Source organism: Neopelma chrysocephalum, unplaced genomic scaffold (assembly GCF_003984885.1).
Source record: "Neopelma chrysocephalum unplaced genomic scaffold, ASM398488v2 Primary Assembly neopelma1_80b, whole genome shotgun sequence".
Taxonomy (NCBI): Eukaryota; Metazoa; Chordata; class Aves; order Passeriformes; family Pipridae; genus Neopelma; species Neopelma chrysocephalum.
In genome coordinates, this window is record NW_020897742.1 from 11,891,632 (window position 1) to 11,914,416 (window position 22,785).

The 22,785-nt window shown below is 37.2% G+C and overlaps 1 protein-coding gene across 9 annotated transcripts in view; it reads left to right on the forward strand.

The window, feature by feature from the left end:
* Nucleotides 1-22,785, forward strand: part of DLGAP2 (DLG associated protein 2) — a 402,991-nt gene that overhangs the window by 58,203 nt on the left and 322,003 nt on the right. The window contains exon 1 of one of the 9 annotated variants that reach the window (XM_027690141.1): nt 14,067-14,475. The exons of the other annotated variants lie outside the window; for them this stretch is intronic. The gene's annotated coding sequence lies outside the window, so the exon portion shown is untranslated. Of the gene's footprint in view, nt 1-14,066; nt 14,476-22,785 lie in introns of those variants that run through there. 9 annotated transcript variants of the gene reach the window in all.

Here is a 22,785-nt window from a genome sequence, read left to right on the forward strand (position 1 = left end):
AATATCGTGTAAAATTGTCTTCTTAAATGTCTGCCCGAAAATGTATGCAGTATATTCTTTTTTAAGTAGCCTCCTCCTGGTAGTACCTTCACTCAGATTCTCACCATTCCCATGTAGTGTTCTGTAAATACCCTGTGAGAATGACTAGCAGGGAGGATGATCTTGCATAACAGGCAGCTGACTAATTTAGACCAGGAACATTGATCTACAATGACTGAAATAGTCCCAGTCTTTTTCCGATTTCAACATTTGAAGTTTTGGCATCACACTCATGGATACTTGTATAGTTCAGTCTCTGGAAGCCACTGTTCATATATTTTACCACTTTCAGGTAGATCAAGGAAGGGATAAATCATTCCAAATATCACAGAAATGATGGGATTTTCTGTGTCATATGTGTTCCCAAGACACAGAGAGGACTATGTTAAAGTTTTGTAAACTATCTCTACCCTATACCACTTCTTTAACATATACCATAGCAGACCATCTTTTTCATTTTCTCAGCATGCTACCTTGCCCTCCATATTTTATTCACCTTTCTGAACACTGTATCTTGACCTAAGCTGTTCTTCTCTTTTATTCATTTAGATTAATTCATGTTTTCATAAAAAGACTGTCTCCAAAGACTTACTGAGGTCCATCTCTTACCTGTATTTTCTTCAGTTTGGACCACCCAGGTAAAGCCTGGGACTGGGACTGTGAGGTACGCTTCAGAGGTACACTAATTGTGCAGTTTTTGTGGCCACATAGGACACTAGTTTTTGAGACATTGATTTAAATTAGTGCTGGACACTGCAAAGCCAAACACTGCAAAGAGGCAGGACTTGCTTGAGGACTGGTCTGTTCTGGGTCTGAAGCCAAGGGATGAAGCTGAGCTTGCAAGGTGGCAATGTCTTTGAGCATAAGTGATTGCTAATCACTAGAACTGCTTGGAGGTCAGCTCCGGTGTTTTCATTTGATTGATACTCAACTCTTCCCATGGGTTTTTATACAGATTCAGTGCCATTGTATGTGTGTGTATTGGCAAAGACATGTGAGAGTCCACTGGGATCTTTCTTTGACACTGTTGAGCTTTCTCTCCATCCATCCTCTTGCACTTTCTCTAGAAGTGCACTTTCTCTAGAAGAGACCTTAAAAAACTTCCAATGTGCTACATAAATAGACAGACATCTTATATTCTCTGCTACCACAAAAATATGATTCATCACTGCCACTAATTTTGTTTTGAATAACAGCAAACTGGATCTGAATTCCTACAGTAGGAAGAAGTCAGGAAAGAAATGACTGTGTAGTTTGCTGGTTTTGTTTTAAGCAATGAAACTCTTGAAATAAACAATTCTTCATGAAATGTATGCCCTCAAAAAAAAACCCCAGACAAAACCTAGAACTGCAAAATCTATTGCTTCTGCTTCTATTCATTTAGATCTACTCTTATTGCAAAAATACATTTTAAATGAGTAAAACACAGAAACAGTTTAATAAATGGGCAGCCAGTTGTGCAATAATTTTTCTAGGAAAAGGGGCATTAATTTTTTCTCTATCCCCCATCCCCACCAATATGTCTTGCTTACACTAATCAGCTCAGCAGTTTAAATCTTAAATTGGTTCCCATTAACTACTTATACCTAACTTTCAGAAGACATCATTATGGAAAAGGTAAACTTGTTCGAGTCCAAATTTTCTTCCTCACTAACAAACACCAGAAGAAAGTAATCGGTAAAATTTAGGGCACTATTGTATAATATATGAGTAATCTGAGAAAATGTAATGTGTAGACAGCAGTCTTTCCTTGCTGTGCTGTTGCTCAGATACACAGCTTGTCTGAATCTAAATATATTGATTTATAAAAAGTGCATGTTTGGTGATACATACCCCATGAGCCTGAAAAACAGTGAACAGGAAGAATAATATTGATATAACTCATTGTTGTGTATTTGAATAAGCCCTTATAGGAGTACAGTAAGCTACAGTGGAGTTAAGCTTTTAAAATTACATTGCAATACATGTTTTGGCCTGTGACTAGGAGAAAAGGGCATTCAGAGACATCTACTCAAAGCCTTTTTCTTTTTATTCCTGATCAGTGCAGAAGAGGAACTCTTCTGTGAGAATAGCTTGGCACAGAGGCCACATCCCAGCAATGGAGACGATGAAGTTAGACTTGCATATGATTTTTAAAGTGTGTGATTTGGTGCTCTTGGGCTCCTTATCAGTATTAGTATGTGGCTGGAGATACTTCTTAATCGATGGACAGAAAAGAATGGTCTGTTCTTTTTTCAGCAGACAAGGCCTTTGCAACAAAAAGCATTATAAACATCCTATTTGAAAATTATTTTTTAAAACATTTATTTAACTTCATATTAACTACCAGTGCTCTGTTTTGTACTGAATGTAGATGTGTTTATCAAGAATATTAGGGGGAAATACTTTGGCTGTGTATTTCTCATTGAGACACTAGTGGTAAAGGAGTTCAGGAACCCTTTGCCTGTGGGACCCATTTGTGTCACCAGAATGACAGTAAGCCTTAAATCTGTGTCATTTTATGGATGCCACAAAATCAGTCTGGTAGGCTTGGCATGGGAGACTGTTTGAGAAGTGGGCTTCAGTGAAAGATCGGTTTTATTTTAACTGCTCAGCCTTTGCAGAAGGTGAAGTGGATGGGGCTTGCTCCCTCCCGCCGGACAGCCCTGCCCAGGGGACAGCAGCTTAGAACGCTGTTTTGAGTAGGTGCTGACTTGTGAAGAAAAAGAGGTTTCAGTCGCAATGATGCTATTTCACTAGCTGAGAGGATATTTGCCTCTAGATGGAGCTGTCCACTTGCGTTACAGCGGAGCTGCTACGAGCATAAAGTCTCAAAGGTGCAATGTCCCTGGAAGGCTGGTCGGCAGAGCTCTGCAGCCAAGCATGTGTCTGGCTCAAGCATGGCAGTGGGTAAAAACTACAAATTCTCCTCTACCTTTCTTATAGACGTGGGGATGGCAGAATAGGCTGCAGGGCAGATTTCCTTGTTTACAGCAAAGACTTTTATCCCTGCTCCCATCCCTGAATATTTTCTTTCAGGCTTTCTCTGCTCCCTCTCCTTATTCACCCCTTGCAGCTCACTTTGTCTTTTGGCATCTTCGAGGCCTACAGAAGTCTCTTGTTCCTCAGCATCTTCATTGTCTCCTTAAATCCATCCACCAGCTGTATTCTATAAGAAAATGACTTTTTAATAGCTGTGTTTTCTTTATACTGTGTACTCAATTGCTGTGATTGTAAATCTGCACTATATTTGTGTTTTAGGTAAAGTCGGGGCCTGTCTTCTATGTGCTTCAGCTTGGAATGATTTCTAAAGCATAACTCATAGCTTTACAGGTCATTTGATCGCTAATTTGGATTAATTTAATCTGAGCAAAGTCTATGCTCATTTTAAATATTGTCCCATTATAAATTATCTTGTTTATGGGATAAGATGCTCTTCCATAGCTTGTAATGCTGCAGCTGAACACCTATAGGAAGCCATATTTAGACCTGACTTCTGGGTTCCCAAGAAGGTGGGACAGTGAATTTCCATTGTACTGGGTATATGTGTTCCCAAACAGAAGAAAATGTGTTTCTGTGCCAACCAGCTTGTAACATATTTTAAGTAGCATGATGTGACATACTTAATAGTTAGTATACAGAGGTCACTTTATTTTTTTGGCAATTCTTCCAGGAAATAAGACAGGAGCACAAGTAAGTAGGCAAGCATAACAGAAAACAGCTTGAAAGTCAGAGTAGCACTCTACCAATAAATATCAGCCTTTTTGTGTACTCTTCTTCCACAGCTGCACAGGTTTTATAAGCTCCCACTAAACTGCTATTTTATTTTTGTCAAAACCTGGACACGTGCATTTACTAAGACTTCATCAGAAGAAAAATGTTTTCCACATTCTCATTTACATTGAAAAAGTTTGAACAGAGAACTGTTCAATATTTTGTATGACTTATTTAGAAATTGCTGACTATTTTAAACCGACAGCTGAGTCCTTTGAACTTCTGGGAAGTACTTTCCTCCCTCTTTAATGCCTCTAGGTTCCATGCATGGAAATGATACATGAAAGGTGACCACTGCTGATTTGTTGTTTCATGTGATATTTAATGCATTTGCAAAAGTTTATTGTTCTGAAAGTGAGGGATTACAGGGAAAAGCTTTATTTTTCAGTTCGGTTAAGAAAATAATGATATGACAGACAGTATTCTGAGTTCTTACAGGTTGGACATCTGGTCTGAATATACCCTACCAACTAAAAAGTCAGTATCAAGTTCAATTTGCATATCTATATTTTAAGAAAGTATTTATGATTTTGGGAAAGCTCCATCTGTTACTTTTGGGGTGTTGCTTGAGTCCTTGGGGCTGGCAATACTAGAAGAGATTATGTAGATTTGGGTGTTGAGGGGACTATATATCCTGCCTCAGCAACACGAATAAGCCTCTGATGATGCTGCTTTTCTACAAACCATAGCTAAAGTTCAGTGTAAGTCCTGCTTAAGGTTCCAAGTACTTTACCTGCATGTCCTGTATGCAGTGAGCACTGTGCCCTTCCTGAAAAAGGGGAAAAAGGTTCTCAGTGAAAGGACCTCAGTGAGTGTATTGAAGAGCAATATTAAGAGCTTTCACCTATAGGGATCATCAGCAAAATCACATACAGGAAAAATAAAGGAAAATAACTGAACTGATGAAGAGTGCATTGATATCTGTCAGATACGTAGCCTGGTGACTAAAAGCAACTAACTGTAAGAAGGTATTGAGGTGAAAAGAGGAAAAATAGGCTGCTTGAATGTAGGAGGAGTGGCGATGGTGATTCAGGCAGGTTGTCTAAATAACCGGCTAGAGCTGGGAGCAAAATCACTCGGTGTGCTGGGAGGAACTTAAGTGGAAATCTACCTGAAGTAAAAGGATAAAACTAAGAAATGGTTTTTGGTGACTGTTGAGGACACAGCCACTGGACACAATTTTAAAGAACTTGGTATACTGAGTGGCAGTGAGTTCAGAAAATATTACAGGCTCTAGCCAGTTTGATGTTTATGTAAGAATACTGAAAGGAAGAATCATGCTGATTGCTATAAAACAAAGCAAACAAAAAAAATTAGTTTTACGTATAGCTGTTTCTTATTAGAATACACAGGGAATATAAGCGTGGAAGATAAACTTTTAATTTTCTTAGTACTGGAAAGATTTACAATAATACTAAGCATATTCATCTGAATTTGCCTTGCTAAATCCTCAGCTAGTGCCTCTCATCTGGCATCCTGTACACTGTTTTCTGGCTTTCAGCTTTATACTGGCCAAGAGCAGACAGCTGTTTCACACACACTGCTGAAGCTGGGGTCTACAAAGCATTCCCACTGAAGGCTTCTCCTGCAATAATTGTTCTTATACACAGATGTGTAATAATATGCCTCAGCTCAGAGTCTATACTTAAACAGATAAAAGCAGCACAGCTAAGAGGCTTATAAACCAAAGAGATTATTTTTTTTGTCTGAATAATTTTGGTGCATTTGGTGAATTTTAATGCTTATGGAAATGAATGATTTTATTGGAGGCAAAGAAAGTGTAGGCAGTAACCATAGTGACTTCTACACATATCAGCTTTGCCAGTGTGCTTCACTTCGAGACCGCAAGATCCTAGACATCAAACATTTGTAGGTCCTTATTGGAAAATCACAATGAAGGGTTGATGCAGGGATGTTATTGTCCTTTCATAAAAAACTAGAATCACAGGAATAAAACAATCATTTGCCAAGTTTCTCACTAAGGTCAAATCTAAAATATGAAAGCATTAAAGGGTGCCACTGTGAATATTAATGTTATTGCTGGTGTTTTCTTTTGCATGTTGGCGGGGTTAAATAATCTATCAGTGATACCCTCATTTTTGTCATATCATTTTCAGACCCTCAGCCACCCTTAAAGAAGACCCAGTTTAGAGATGTACTGCAATAATCTTTTCTGAGCTATTGCTGGAGGATTTTACTTCTTCCTCCATTCCATTGTTAATGAGTAATCTTGCACACATTGTATTTCTGCAAGAAACATGAAACTTTATAGAAATATTCTACTGAAAGAATATTTCTACTATTTTGTTTGCTATGGCTGAAATTGCTTAACTATTTTTAGTAGTCATGCTAAACAGTCATTTCACTGCACATTTCAACTGCTACACTTATGTTACAAGCCTCTGGATTTATTCAAGCTAGAAAAAAAGATATTAGAATTTGTAGTACATGTCAGCTTGGAAACTTTCTTTTGGGATGGGAGTGAGATTCCCTGAAATGAAAATTTAGGCTGATAGAGGAGGCAGAAGATCTAACTGCTATTATATGAAATTTTTATGTATTTGAGTATTGAATATTACAATATTGAGTATTTTATATAATTTCATTAAAGTATTCAGCAGTTTTTTATAACAAAGAAGCAGTTTCTCTATCCCATATTGTGAATATTTTTTTCTCCAAAAAAGGAAGCATTAAGTATAGTTTATTTCATTTCTAAAAGATAGATTCAATTATTTTCTAAAAGAGGCCTTGTGAAGGTTGTGATAAATCAACATACATTGTTGATTAATTGGCTGTGTGTAAATACATGCATCTGTTTACCTTTATTCTTTAAGTTAGCATGTAAGATTGAAGAGATTTTGCATCGAAATGTATTTTTAATGTATATTGTGACATCCAGTGTACTACTTTTCCTCCCATTGTCCTTGTACCATGCTTTTATATCTCGCTCAGATTTGGAACTGCAGAAAGGTCATTTAAGTGCTATAGGCTTTTCCACCTTGGAAAACCTCACCAGTGATACACTCTTACTTTAGAGTTTGACTTTTCAAATTTGTAGGGGAAAATCCAGGTTCTTGTTGAGCTGTTGCACAGGTATAAAGTAGGGTCTCAGAAGAAAAGCCCTTCAAGAGGCTTTTTTAAAACAGATGGTAACAATCAGTCCTTGCTTTGAAGACCTTGCAATTTATTTAAACAAAACAAAAAGACTTTGTTTTCCTGATTGTATTTCAATGTGACAAGCTAGGTGTGTTTGTCCAAATGGTTTTGTTGGGATTAATTATACCAAGATGCTCAAAAACAGCAATGAGTAACACTGAGCCCTATATTTTTTTCCCTAAGAGCTAAATCATTCCAACTCACTTAACTACTGTATTGATTGACTTTATCGAGTCCATAATAGTTCTGAGTTTATGAGCTGTGATGCCTGGAAATGGATTAGTGGCAGTGCCTATGATGAGATATGGCCAGAAGATGACTGTCTTGTCCCTTGACAACATGTGAGGTTACAGAATTTGACTTTTTTTCACCTTCAGAACAAAGCTTATCATCGCAGATCACTCTGTATCAGCCACAACAAGGACCTGAATATGATGTCAAACCTCACAGAATGTTTTGACTTGAAAAAATCCAAACCCTGGTACTTCAGCCATTGCAGCACAGGACACAGTTAATATTGGGTTTATGTAGTTGTAATATTTGTGTACTGGAGGTACAATGCAAAGATTAGGTGAAGCAGAATTTTATTTACACACTAGACACTCTAGACTACATTGTTATTATTAGCAAATAATCAAGAAATGTTAATGAGACCTTGTAGGCTGTCTCTTTCTCCTGGCTATGACTTTCAGACAGTTCTTCCACTTCGAGCTTCACTGTGTGAGGTGCCTCCTTTGGGCTCACCAGACCCTGAGAAGGCCTTTGAATTATCTGCAGCTGCTGTCACATGTCTCTCTCCTCCTTCCCCAAAATCTTGTTTATTTGCTTTTGCTTTTTGCTAGTGATTTTTCTTGGTTTCTTTACACAAAGCCAAATCTCAAAGTCTAGTCTTCATATTCCCTGGACTAAAACCTCAGATCCTCCTTTCATCTTCAAGCAGAAGATCAGCTTGTATTACAGGTGAAGAATTTCTTTTTCTAATTATTTTAGTTTATTTTTTTTAAAGGCATGTGTCTTTAGATATATATATATATTTTAACTCAATACAGAAGTAAGGAGAGGAAATCGTATTGATGATTATTTCCAGGAATTCAGACTTACCATTTTAGTTGGGATATTTTTGACTTCAAGTTGTATAACCGGATAAGGCTCAATGAGAAGCTTGAGAAGCTGGTAGTTTCAGTACTTACCAATATGTTATTATTTTTAGTACCTTTGGCTGAGCATAAGCAAATAGCAAGCTTTTTGCTGTACAGATTTCACATGTGTAGAAAGATATTTTACCTCTGTTTGAATTCCCTAACACATAAGAGCAAACTATTCCTGGTTGTTTACAGTGCTCTGTGCAAACATGCAAACATTTACACTATGCATTTAAGATGGAAAACCTCAAACCAAGAAATTCCAGTCTTTGCCGTTGCTATCTGTGCATTTCATTATTGTCATCAATGATGGAAGTTCAAGCTTCAGGTGAAATGAATGTTTTCCTTCCTTACACACAGCTGATATAAGCATGTCATAAACCTGCAGTCCCGTCCCAGTGTTTTTCCCTGAAATGCTGCTTACTAATCACATTTACAAACTGCCAATACAACTGTACTACTTGAAGATGTATTAGGTACTTCAGCTTGCCAAGGGACAACAGATTTCTTGATGTGATATGTGTTCATCTTCACGTCCTTCCTCTTTGTTATATTTTTTCCATAGTTTCTAGAATGATTTTTATAGAGCTGCACCTTCAGTTATGTCATGGAGTCTGCTGGTCATCTTTCAAAGACATCAGAAATGCATAAAATCTAAAACCAGATGGGAAAAAATTGTCTCACATCACTTTTTGTCTATTTGAACTTAGAAAAATGGGAAGGAGAATGAAAAGAGGAAGGGGAAGTCAAGGCAAGGAACACAGGACTACAAGTGAAAGAACTGTGTTTGACTCGAGACATAGATCAGTAAACAAAAAGATAGAAAGATTAAAGCCTGTCATTTTTCACAAGTCACTAGTAACTATTTTTACTCAAAACAAGAATGCTCAGAAAGCCGACACTAACATTCTCAGACCAGTGGTTTCTGAAGCAATGTTACCTGAGAAAAATTGTGTAGGTTTGGTAAAAATAATGCCCCTGTTATAAGGTCTGTTAAAATTAAATAGTGCAAAGTTGAGAAGCTTCTTAACTGCTCTAAGCTTGTGCATATCTACAGGGAGGTGTTTACTGTTTCTTTTTCATTTCCTGTAAAAATTTTGAGATACCAAGTTCTTGAGTACATTCTTAAAATGCTACAGCAAAAAAAAGGCTGGAAGCTCTGCAAACAAAAAAAAGAAAGGGTAGGCTATTAAAAGCCTCTAAATTAAGCCCTCTGGAGATGGTGGTAAGAAACAAAAAGTGAAATTTTTGAAGGAAACTCATTTTCTCTAAAGGAAGGCATTAATTGTATATTTTTCGACATTACTATTGGTATATGGTCTCTCAGGATTATCTTTCTCTTTGTTGTTATTGCTCTTCTTCAACACTTGCATTGAAAGGCAGCCGGATGCTTTTGCAGTCTTGCCTCCAAAAGAGTGAGGAATTGTTGTTCACAAAGCTGTCCTGCTCACAGATGCATCTTCCACTTTATTAATATCAGAATTTGAAGAATTTATGACATTCTAACCTGGAAGCACCCTCTTTTTTCATGTCACAGGTGTATGACCATATCATAGCTTTGCTCTTTGATCTTCAATGAAAAAAACTATCTCAATAAGTCTCCTGTCTGCCAATGGGAATGTTTTGTCACGATAGCCATAATTTATCGAGAATCCTGATCTGAAATGCTCAAAAAGTTAGATTTTTGGACTACAAGGATGAAGCCTACCAACCATCTCTGGAAAACCATCAGGCATCCTACAATATGGAGGTCTATGAGAGAAGAAAGTATTTACTTACTGCTTATATTAAATTATTTTGTACAACCTTTTGGCCTATAAATGTTTCAATACAGCTGCCTTTCATAGCAATGGGGAGTTCCATTGAAAAGGAAATAACTTAGTAAAATACACAGTTTCAAAAACAGAATGACATCAAGTAGAACTTTTTACCCTTTTCTTCCAATCTCAAAAAAAAATTATAACTTATGTAGAAGAGACACTAGATGCAAACCATGGTTACCCCTTATTGATCAACATTTTTGTTTTTGAAAACCAAAGCAAAGCCCCCCTTAAAAAATTTTAAAATTTCTGCTCTCAATTATTTTAACATTCATATGGAAATAAAAATTATGTGGTTTCCTATCAGAAAATGTAATTTTTTATTTTGCGGATTTTTTTACACCTGTATTCTTGTGTAGTGTGAAATAAAATGAACACTCATGGGGTTTTTTGGGACACCAGCATTTCAGCTGGTGGTATAGAAATGAGCTTGTGAACAGATCTTTTTCCTGATTGTTTCAAGCATTAGGTAATAATTTATTGTGATTAAAATTCTTAAGAATTTATTTAGGTGTGATATTGGCAATAGATATTTCTGGCTTTTTGTTGAGTAATAGGATTTTGACAAGTAATTAAAAACTGCAGATTATTCTTCATTAACATTTCTACATTATGACAAATTACATTTGGCCTTATGAGGCTGCAAACTCCCTTTGAGTTTTCCACAGTGCTGTTTAAAAGCAATAGTGACAACTCTCAAAGGGATTTAAGGAAGAAACTTTGCTTAGGTACAGCAATGTGGTGCATCTTGTAATAATGTCTGTCCAAAGGATCCCATCAGTTCAGCTCCTCAAGAGATTTAGACACACGTAGAGCTGGCTAAAAGAATGGGGATACACTTTTTAGCCCTTAGCATTTCTGATCTTGGCTGCAAATATTAGAAAGGATAGCAGACTAAAATTTCCTTCTCCAAGACTCTTGCCTAATTTTCCTGTTTGTTTGCCTTGGAAACAAGTGGAGATGCAAGTTCTTATAAGGCTTTTCTTTTTCTTAGTGTGTGTGATCCTTGTTGATAGACATGCACAAGGGCTGATTTGAGTAGCACCATTAAAAGAAGCATCACACAATATGCAGTAGCTGTTTTCCTACTCTACTTCTGGAAAAGGATGACATGTAAGAATTCACTTTTTATTTATACTGACTGTTCGTTGTTTGCAGTCTAAAAGGAGAGCATTGCAAGATTTTTTTTAGCATAATTTTTTGTTGGTTTGGTGTTTCCCCACTAATTAATATAAGTTACAATGACACTTACTGGCAGGGCTTCTTGGTACTCAAATCAGCAGACAAGCTCATTTAACTGAAGCAATTATTATTAAAATATCAGTAGGTGTTTTAGAAGGTAGCATCCTTCTGTCTCCTACCTTTCAGAATGGAGATTCAATAATCCACTGGTGTTCTATGATTTAGGTTTCAGCTCTTATTAGTGGAAAGCCTAGACATTAAAGAAGATCCAGTCTGCTTATTCTCTACCCAAGCCAAAAAAAAGGGAAGACCAGTAGGAATTTCAAAAGTGCTTTAAGGACATTTAGACTTAATTTTTTGGATATCAGGGTACTTTAGAGATCCCAAATGTAATGGAAAGAACTTAAGAGGGGCAGAATATTCTGTTATGTGGTCTGCAGTTTTATCAGATGTCCACTGTGCTTGCTTAGTATTATATGTTGTGGCTTATGACAATCTTCCCATGACCAAGTACAACAGCTTTCCCTTCAATGGAGTGACTCATCCTTCAGGCTCTTCCTGAGACAGTAATATGCTTGGGATATTTTCTCACCCTATGTCCCTAGACAATAGGGAACTGTTTGGGAATGACAGTCCATTCTCTTTAGCACTATCTTTTATAAAGCCTAGAAGCCTTTAAGCAAAGATCAGAACCATCAGGGCATCTTCCACTGGACCGTGTTTAACATTCTCCTCTGCATGGGAGTAAGCTCCAAGCTCATCACTGTGTCCTTGGTAAGCTCAAAACTAGGTTAAGGAAGAGTGGTGACATCCTTTGGCTCAGATTCTGAAAAAGATATTGTTTTAAGAAAATGAATGCTTTCCTACTACATCCTGGGAACAGCCTTAAAAGTCTTTGTACATTAACAACAAAATCTGACATTTGGTGTTTCCCAAGGCAGGACTGAATTTGATGAAGCAGTAATGAATTTTCTTTTAAGCTATTTTCTGTCTTTCTTTTTTCCTCACTTCCATTTCAGCAGCTTTTATCTAGCCAAGAGAGAAACTTCTGGACCATCAATCTCAGTTACACTCACATACACTTCTAGTTTCTGTTTCTTGTGTTATCTTTATCTTTTGTCATGGAAACACATGGAAAATATTTATGCCATCTGGACACACAGAGTATATGCTTTTCTATTTCCACGCAGTACTGAAATGTAGGGGTTATGATATCCAGAGTCAAAGCTACACTCTATGCCTAGACAGCATATTTGGGAAGATCAGCTGGTGTTATCTTGAAGACAAGCACAGGAGGGAGAAGGAAAGAATCTGCTCATGTCTAAATGGCCATGCAGTGCTCTGAAATTGTTTTCTCCATCATTTTCAATCTCTGAGGAAGGAGTTCTTCTCTTTAGAGTGCTTTTAGAAAAAAACATTGACTTCTCTGTTTTGACAGCATGGCTGTGTCTTGGATGCTGTGCTCAGATTTTGCTTTCACCCCATCTAGACCTGAAATGAGTAATTTTGGTACCAGTCAGCTCTGAAAGAATAGCTTTTTTTTATTAACATTTGAACTACTTTGCCTTTTGGACCCTCCCTATGTGTAATACAGAAATTGAGTAGAGGTCCCTGGCCCAAAGATACTATGAAGTAAAGGCAAGGTATAAAAAGGACCATCTACAGTGGACAGGCTGGATTTCCAGAAGTGGACTCTGTTTTGGTGGAAATCATCAGTGGAAATGTATATAAAGTCCTCTCGGGTTTTGTGCTTTTAAGCTTTAAAGTGTTCTTCTCCAAAACCTCAGCTTGACTGGCGTTCTGGTGAGCATTGTACAGATATGTATGTGGATGGATCCTAATGTTACATGTCTCTTCCTGTGTATTAAGATGTTGTTTAGATGCAGCTCAATCTGTTCAAAGCAGGAATAACTAAACCAAGACTTGTGGAGATCCTGCTCAAAAATGCCCTGAGGTATTTTTTATTTTAATCAGGAGATCTTTTTCAGAAGTTCTTACCAACTTCTGCCAGGAAAAGTATTAAATACAAAGTTCTTAAACAATTTGCTTTAGCCTCTAGCTACAACCGAGTCCCTTGGGGAAAGGGTGGGTAGGCAAGTGAACGCTGTGTCACCTTTAACTCTCCTCACATCCCTATGTGTTAAAGCAGGCAGATGGAAACTAATTTCAGTTATCTGCATCATAGCATTTCCCAAATATGTATATTTAACTGAATGATTTTTCTGAAGAACACACTGATGTAAGAAATTAAATCCATGTAACGAGTGCATGAAGCAAGCCTGTCTAGCAGACTGGATTTCTAACAGTCCAAGGCTTTGATACAGAGTTCATAATCCAAGCTACTGTGACAAGCAGCTGCTAATTCTAAAAAATCTTCTCTAAGAGTGGCTAATTTGTGCATCACTGAAGCACTGGTCCTTTTAGCTGTCAATGCATATTTTGCATTTGCAAGGAAAGAGAATATTCAGTCTTTTATTATTTGTTAAAAAGAAACTGACAGCTACACTTCTAAACTGAGAGTGATTTTGTTCATATCTACCAGTATCCTTGGGAGTGCCGAAGGCATTTAAAAAGGTGCCGCTGCTTTGTCATTATGTTTCATCTGCCTTTACTACCTCTCTAGGATTTTTTCTCCAGTTTTAGGTGTGGGGTTGTTTTTTTTTAATGAGCTCCACCAGACAGGTTTAATGCGTCTCTTCATTTCCAGTCTTTTAGATGATTATGCAGGATTCATGATATCACCATCAGCAGAAGCTGCTGTAGATTGATGGGACCCAATCAACCACCCTGCCCACTCAATATTATAAAAATTTGTGTCGTCAGTAGTCATGACGTTTTGTAGGAAGTTGCCCATTTATGGATACTAGAGCAAATGATATCATCACAATAGGTGGCTCCTGTCTAAATAGGATCATTTGTGAAATAAGATTACAGGCATTTATCTGGGAAACAGGAGACAGAGGCACCTGCTTTATGTAATTGATATCCTGGGGAATTATTGTGTACAATAATCAAGAAAAATCTTCATTTCTAATTCTGTTATGTGGGAAAAGAACCTTCCTTTTTTCTGCCTGCATAAAACAAACCCCACTTCCACATGGAATAAGCTCCAGACCATGTTTTCTATTATGCTTGAATATATGGGACATGCATTGCAATCCTATGCTTGCCACACTGCTGCAGTATACTTGTTTTGCAGAGCTCTGTAGCAGTGTAGTCAAAGCTGTGACTAACCAGATCCTTGGATACATACTCTAATCTCTGGCCTTTATTTTTACAATGAATTTTATTTGTTCATTGATTGTATATTTTTTCTGATTTGTGAGAAGCTTCATGCTCTGTGTTTGGATGCTGACTGCAATACAGCAATAGTCTTTGATACGGTAAGTCAAAGATGACTCATTTCTTACTCTTGTGCCTTCAATTTATACTTTCTACAACACCAGCTCATCAGGTAGAAAATTATGTGTTAATTAATGTTGAAGTAGTTAATTTTCAACAGATGCTCTTCCCTTCCCTCCCCCCAGTACTTTGCACCATGTTTTTTTTCCTACTCATGAAAGCAATAGGTTTGAACTGTCTTTAAGTAAAATGCTTTTGCTGTGTTATTTTTAATAATATTGCCATCATTTTATCTAATCTCTAATTTCAACAATAGAAGAGAAAATAAATCACACACAGAGATTTGGAACTTAACATGTGATGCTAGAATACGATAAGTTCAGTTCAATGTTAACCTTTGTTACAGCAAACACAATTGAAAAGGCAAGAATCTTCAGGGATTTATACTCCAGATAAAGTAGATGGGTTTCAGTTTTTATTTGAGTATTAATACATTCAGATACATCCAGCTACAAGAGCCTTTATTTTATGTGAAAGCAGTGGAGAGAAAATGCCTTACAGAAAGACAGTTTTCTTTGTAATGCAGTGTGCAGAAGATTCAGTAGTACTCCTTATCAAGTGTACTACATGAGATAAGAGCAAAAAACCCCACATATTTGCTGCACAGTGATAGGAGCCCTTACATTATAGAAATGTTGCTAACAAAAAATACTATCAAACAGAAATATTCTTTAAAGAGCTTTAAAAATGTGCTGTGATCACACACACACACTCTTTTGGATAGCTAACATTAATTGTACAGTAAGGGTTGATTTGATATAAGAATTTTTTTTGAGAAACTTACATTTCAGCAGAGGTCTGGAAGATCACTGGGTTACTGGGTCTCCTTCAGTAAAATTCATTCAATCCTGCTTTTAGGATTGGCAACTTTGCAGCAAGTGAACAGTGTTCAAATGGCTTGAAATGTTTCGATATGGGAAGTATTCTCTGTGTGTATTTTTTCCCTTTTATGTCTTAAACTTTTCAAAAGTAGAGGTTTGGGGTTTTCTTTTTTCCCTGAGTATTAGCCCTTCTAGTTTTGGATATGCCTATCCAAAAAATCAGTGAATTTGTATTTGCCAGTATAGCTTTCTGATGTGCAGGTAAAATAGCTCACTCTTTAAAAGTTTATGCAGGAACAAAGCCACAAAGGAAAAAAAAGCAATATCTGTATGAAATAAGAATAAAAGCTCAGGCTGGCTGTCATCAATTCATTAGTTGTAATTACTATTGCTTTTTTATTTCTGTGGAGAAGTTTGAAGGTTTGATTTCTGTAGTACCAACGTGGTTATTTTACAGGTATGCATTAATATCAGTTCTTGCATGTGATCATATCTGTGAATCCATATCTGTCATGTTTTCCTGTCACTTGAGACAGACTACATCCTTTTTATTTAGCAACAAGTGACCAACATGAGCATGTAGTGCCCAGTGCAGTAAATTTTAAAAGGTATCTTTTGAAACATGAAAACAGTCAAACAATACTTTTGCTAGGTGTTTAAAATCAGCGTGTTTAGCAAAGTTGGTGAGTACTGGCATTATTTTTTGAATGAAACATGCTGTTTTAAAATGCTAGCAGGCAGGTGAAGGTACTTCAACACATGAGCATATTAAACATCAGCACTGTGCCTGGCATTATCCTTTGCTTTTCCAAGAAAAAACACAGAATAAAGGGTATTTTGTCCAAATAGTTGCATAATGAGATATACTTAATATGTTTCATGGAAGCTTTTTCACTGCAAATGCTTTTTAAAGTGATCTAGAAAAGTGAAGACATTTTCACAGATTTCATTTATGCATATTAAGCGAAAGCTGAAGGAAAGTGGCAGATACTGAGTGTAGAGGCGAAATTGCATGCTCTGTATTTCACACATATAACTGTTATGTAGCTTAGCTGATTAAATTTCAAATATCGAGCGGTTTGCAGGGTCCATCTTTTGGAGAGCAAAAATAAAGAAATTACTGTGTAGTCACTGCTTTTATTAGTTCACCTACTTTGAAATTTTATGTAAAAAAAGGCGTTAATATTTTTTCCAATGTTGCATCTCTTATAATTTCCCACTAAAGGGAAGCAGATTTGGCAGCTGCTTTTCATAAATAATAAAATACTTTAAAATTAATAGAAAAGATAATCAACATAATTGGAGCAATAAGCATACTGCAGGGCATATAAATAAAAGCAACATATCCATTATGTTTAAAACAGTATATCCAGTTCTTAAATTAATTTAAAAATATAGAGAAGGAGAAAGGGCCATTGAACAGAGCATACAATGTTCCACTTGTGCTTTATCTAATAAGTTTTTAAATTATATATCCAGGAGTCATAGAACTCTGTAACATAGATTACATCATATTAGTTATGCTCCATAAATGTTCCTTATTATTTTTGGCATTCTGTTGTTGCCAATGTGTTAGAAATCTCAGCTGTATTTTTCTGAAAACTTTTTGATCTATATGTTTGGTAGTTCTCTACTTAATTTTAGGCTCTTACCTTTGTCATTGCAGTAAGCTTATTTAGTTGATAATTTGGTTCTGATTTTGAGGAGAAAACCTTGAAATTGTGCTAGAGTACACGAGGGAAAATCACAAATAACTGGACTTCTGTACAATCAAGTTTCATGAGTGTAGTACAAATGAGACCAGATAGATGTCTCTGATGCGAATATAAAGGGAGTTAAGTGTGCACACAAAGGAAAGAATATGGGATCCACGTTCCTATTTAAAAAAAATCCTAATAAATTATTCTAGAGTAGTAGGGGAAATTAGCTGGCTTTTTTACTCATTTTAAAAAGAAAATTCTGTTCAATCATAAGAGTTTAGTATAACACAAGGTCTGTAAGTGCCAGCTTCACTTTCTCTGAATACCACAAGGAATACACTTTTTTTCTTTTCAAATATGCTTTAAAAATTCTGCCCAAGGACAGTGCAAAGGGCTGGAGTACATACAAACCCACACATCCTTGACTGAAGACACCGTGGCTAAATTAAACTGAATTGCTTTTAGTTTCTTGTTATGTAATATAAAATATTCATACCCGCAACAATGAAAGATTTGCATGGATTGGTCCAATTCGAATTATATCTGTCATAGAATTTAATTGTCTTTGACAGATGCACTTGCAAAATTGATATTAAAGCCTGAAAATTGTACAGGACAGTGTCAATGCCAGCAAAGCAAACAGAAAGTAGCAAAGTAGTTCTGCTTAGCAAGCTATTAATTCCTCTTAGGAGTACATTACCAAGGTACAAATAGGGTAACAAGTCTGTTACTGTCAGACAATCCTCACAGTAGAGCACTTAGTCATATATAGAGAAAACCACATAGTAATTCATAGATTTCTTTTACTGAAGGAAAGTGAGACTGCATCATAGTTACTATTAACATCTTCAGAGAAATGATAGGCAAATAATAAATGCTACTGCAGTGTTTGTGGTAGCAATAATTACTTGCAATATCAGAGTCAAAGATTTAAAGGTGACCATTGCCCATCAAAAGAAATAGAGAAAAAGATCCAAAGCAGAAAAATCACTTAAGGAACATGTGTTTCCATGCTCTCTGAGAAAAGGCATTCTTTGTCATTCGGTTCAAGTTTTAGCTGATCTATATAGTAATGTATTGTCTGTCCTCCCAGTTCTTAGCACTCTATCTGACATTTGATACAAGACCAACATTTTCTAGGTGACCTGCCATCATCAAATCCTTGGTATCTAGGGTTTGAACATGCTTCTGCTGAAGCTGATGGCAAAACACTTGCTGGCTTAACTGGGATCATGATAAGGGCTATGCACCATTTAGTAACAGAGGCCAGAAAATGTCAGGCTGCTTTTTGCTTGTCAGATCCAAGTGCTGTTCCTGTGGGCAGAAATCTTGCAGCAGTTCACGAAGAGGAAGAGCACTTCCAGATCTTGTGTACTTTACCCCTGGAGAGAGGAGGGGCAAGGGCAGGCCAGGCACCTTGAGATAAATATTCCTGTAGCACAGGAATATTTATGGCATGGCTGGTGAGCGTGTGGCTTGGGGGAGCCAGGTACTGTGCTCTGCAGGCTGTGCTGCCGGGGAGCAGCCTGCCTGCCTGTAGGATCATGTAGCACCCTCTGCCAGGACTCTGCTATGGTCCTGCACTTCGAATGCCAAGGATCTAAAAGGAAAGCAGGTGTTGGTGATCAGATGTTACTTCAGCACACATCCACAGACACTCCCTCACTGTGACTGCTCCTCCACATAATGACAAGGAAACCCAAACGGAGCTATTTCATCTCCTACAGAAATTGTACTGTGGGGTTGGAGTGGGAAGTGAGCTCAGCATTGCTTTGAGAAGTGGGCACAGTTCAGATGTTCTTGTTTTTGAGGGAATCAGGCACCTAGGAGGTGCTTATTCTTAGAAAGCTATTCTTTTTGCTGGCACTCTTAGAGATGAAGCCTGGGTTAAACTCCCCCAAACCTCACATCCCTCACCATTCACATCAGCTTCATGGCTAGGAAAGTGCACAAAACTCAGAGGCTATTCTATACATTTTTCCAGAAATTATTTTTTAATCCCATTTTTTTCATGCGTTTTTAGTCCCATAAATTTTATCAATGGCTCTTTAAGTGGGATATTGTCATTTGAACAATTATTCTTGTATCCCTTCCCCCTGCCTGACTGCTGATAGCAGCAGGAAAGAACTAAAAGAAACTAAAGAAATTAAAGGCGTATTTTTTGTATTCACTTAGTGTGTTTGACAGCATTTTGTATCTGCTCACCCTCATTGTTTCCTCACTGCAATCATTTGGCTGCTTCCCATTTGTGCAGGCATAGTAGCAGCTGAAAAGGGAAAACATCTTAAACCAAGAGGAATAATACTGTAGTATCATAAAGATTGGCAGGCTAAATAGCTAAATGTCATGGGGACTCTCGATTTTATTGATTATATGGAGTCAATGGTACCTTCCTCATAAATATGGAGTCCATATACATTTTCATAGACTTAGTAAAAGCTTAAATTATACCTTACAATTAGACAATTAATTTGTGCTATTGCTCTGAACTGCCGTCTAAGCATTTATCTCCCCCATATTTTAACTTAAGTTGTGGCACCATTTCATTATTCCTTTAGCAGATCCATCTGAAGAGGTTCACATCTTGCCCACAGACACTTCTTCCTTCCCACTCCCTGCCTGAAGTGCACTCGGTTGTGCTGACTTCGCTCTTTCTGTGGCCACACTCCAAACCACAGCTTTGACAAGATATTATTTTTCAAAAACATGCAGAGACAAGCTGAACAGACCTTTTTTATGAATTATTTTCTTTTGTCTGTGTGTGTAGTTCCATTTTCTTTGCATGTCCCGTGTCACAGTTCCATTTTAAGCCACACTAGATGATAGTTAGGTTGATCTAGGAAAAGATCTGGAACTAGGAGTAAGACTAAGTTCCAGTAAGAACCTCTTAAATCAGATGTACAGCCAAAGAAATATTAACAAGCTCGATAAGTTTACCTGATCTAAAGGCTGGATTCCTAAAATGGATTAATTTCATAAGAAGTTCTCCTCTTGTGAGGAGAGAAGCATCTGCAAGATTTCTGCAACCAATTTTGATACAGTGTTGGTCTTCAATATTACTGGAGAACAGGATGTCTTGGTTATCAGCATAATTTCCATTTTAGCGGCACCTATAAAGCAAATGAAGGATGAGGACTTTATGAAACTAAGCACTGTTCGAGTAAGACCTTGTTTTTATAGCAGGAAGCAAAGGTCATTAGTGTTCACACTGCAGATGTCAAAATGTGTTCAGCAGGGTGATGAAAGAGATAAAATCCAAGTTTGGGATGGTGAGGTAACAATATCAGCAAACTTACTTCGAAATTTTTTTGAGACATTGGATCGTATAGGACAGTTGTCAGCAATAGTATGTAGTAGAGTTGTGCAGTCTTCTGTGTGTTCTTTGGGTTTCTTGCACAGGCTCCAGAGGAAGGTAGTTCTGTGGCCATGCCCTAAAACCCTATCGATTTTGGTGCAGTTCAGACCTTCATGGAGCTTCATAGTTCTTACTATATTCATGTCAATGCTATCATTATGTCTCATAATGCAACATTACCTTAATAAAGAAGGCAGTAGTAGTAACAGTTTGGGTGTCCTCTAGATGAAAATGAGTATGAACTTCCTCTAGGTTATAGTGGGCTCTAGGATGAAGCCCTGTGGGAAAAGGGAAATGCTTTCTAATCTAAGAAACTCCTTTTCCTGGGACTGGGCACATCATCTCAGCCTTTGGTGTTTGGTGTCCTTCCAGGCTAGTTGTAGTAACGCTTTAGTGGATCCCTTATGTGCCTATTGTGTAATGAATGCCTGCTTCTTATCATTCTCATGCATCCCAGATAGAATTCCCTAGTTTTCCTATCTAGACACTTACTGCTTTGTATTAAACTCCTTGTGTCTGATCTGAGCGTGAGGGTTTATTGATACATCTATGCTTCAGTAAGCAAGAACTGATATATATTTATCATAATGTAATGTTTAGATTCACTTCTGATTTCTCTTGTTCTCCTAGGACCTGTACCTGGTTTCACCCAGGAATGCTGTAATGTGTGAGCACAGGCAGGCATTTTTTCGTACACACACACAGACATGCACGCACATACACGTACAGAGACATATACTTTCTGTTAGAAAGCCAGAAGAGCAGTGCTGAGATACTGCCAGATAGCACAGTTATAGCAGATTCTGACATTGCAAACACTGTAATATTTTGCAGATATTTCATTCTACTACTTCCTGGTCTGAAGAGGCTTCAAAAACAGTCTGGCTAGCTTGCTAGGGTTTATTCTCTCTTGTGGTACAGGACCGCTGCGCTAGACAAGGCTCTTATTGCTGAACTGGCCATTCATCAAAACCTTGACTTAACATAGTGCAACTCTTTAACACATTCTACTCTTAGTTTCATTTTAGTTTTGAAGCACTGAGAAGGCCAACTGGCCTGAAAGGTGCCACATGCGCCCTACTGCATTGAGCGTGAGAAGGAAAGAGGAGAAATCATATCCACAAGTAGCACAGAGACCTGGAAATGAACTCAGAGGTTTAAAATTGTATTTCAAAAGAATATTGCTCCAATGCTAATTTAATGGCACAATTTCTATTTTACTGATTTCAGTTTTAAATTCTAGTAACAGTTAGATATGAGGCGATCAACTGCTATAATTTTTTTTTCATATAGCAGTGCCTATTTTCTGAAGACAATATGAATATTATTTCCCTGTCCCCCAAGGGTGAAGTAATTTTTTTTTCCTTCCTAGAGTTTTCACTGATGTTCAATTGTCATAACAAGTCAGTTTAACTATCTGTGTTCAAATGGGTTACTCTGAAAATAAAAGAGGCCCCATTTGAATTTCCAGGTAGCGTGCCTTTAGGAATCCAATTTTACGGCATTCAGTAGGTTATGAAAATGTGAGATTTCCATGGAATTTCAGGCTGGGGGACTGCATAGTTCCTGATCATGTGTGTATGGTACCTCCACCCCTGCTCCAAGGGAATTCAGACAGACCTGATGTGCTTGAAATTTTTTCAGAGACCTTGACGTCTGCAAACAGATCAAAACAGTATTGGACATTGAATAATAGAGAATCTTCTAAATAAAAAAAAAAATTAATATTTTTATGGTTAAATTTAAGTGGTCTTATTCACACAGCTGTGATGTGTCATGAACAGACAAATAACAATTGAGGACAGGACTCCAAGCTACTGTTTCCAACACAGAAGGGGACACTGTGATTACTGTGCTAGCAGCTGTTCTCTTTAAATGAAGGACACTTTTACAGACAAGTTGTATAGAGTAGGAGAGGAATAAAATAAAAATGTGCCCAAGTAAAGGGAAGAAGGGATCTACCAGACCTTTCCTAAGCCTACAATATCAGTAGATTCAGACATCCAACTCAGTTTTACAGGTTGGTTTCAAAATGAAGTTTGTGTGATTTTCATTTCCTTTTTAGCAAAAGGTTATAGTAGTATATAGTATCAGTAATAAAAATACCCCAAGTCAATGGGGTATTTACTAGTGGGAAAAATTGGATGTAAAATTACTCTGATGTCCACCTAGAAGACATAAATGTGCTTCTTTCTGCTCAACACATTGCCACCTAAAGCTACAGCCTTGGCTCCTACTGCCTTATGAAAAGTATCTATTAAAAATTATATTCCTGAGATTATGGGATAAAACCAAGAGGCCAGGAGAATCTTTTAGCTCTTCTTCAAAAGTTCAAAACCAGGTTACACTCAACATAAATGATGCTCAATGAAAGTTTTAAAATACATGCTCTAGAATTGACTTGGTTTTCCTCAT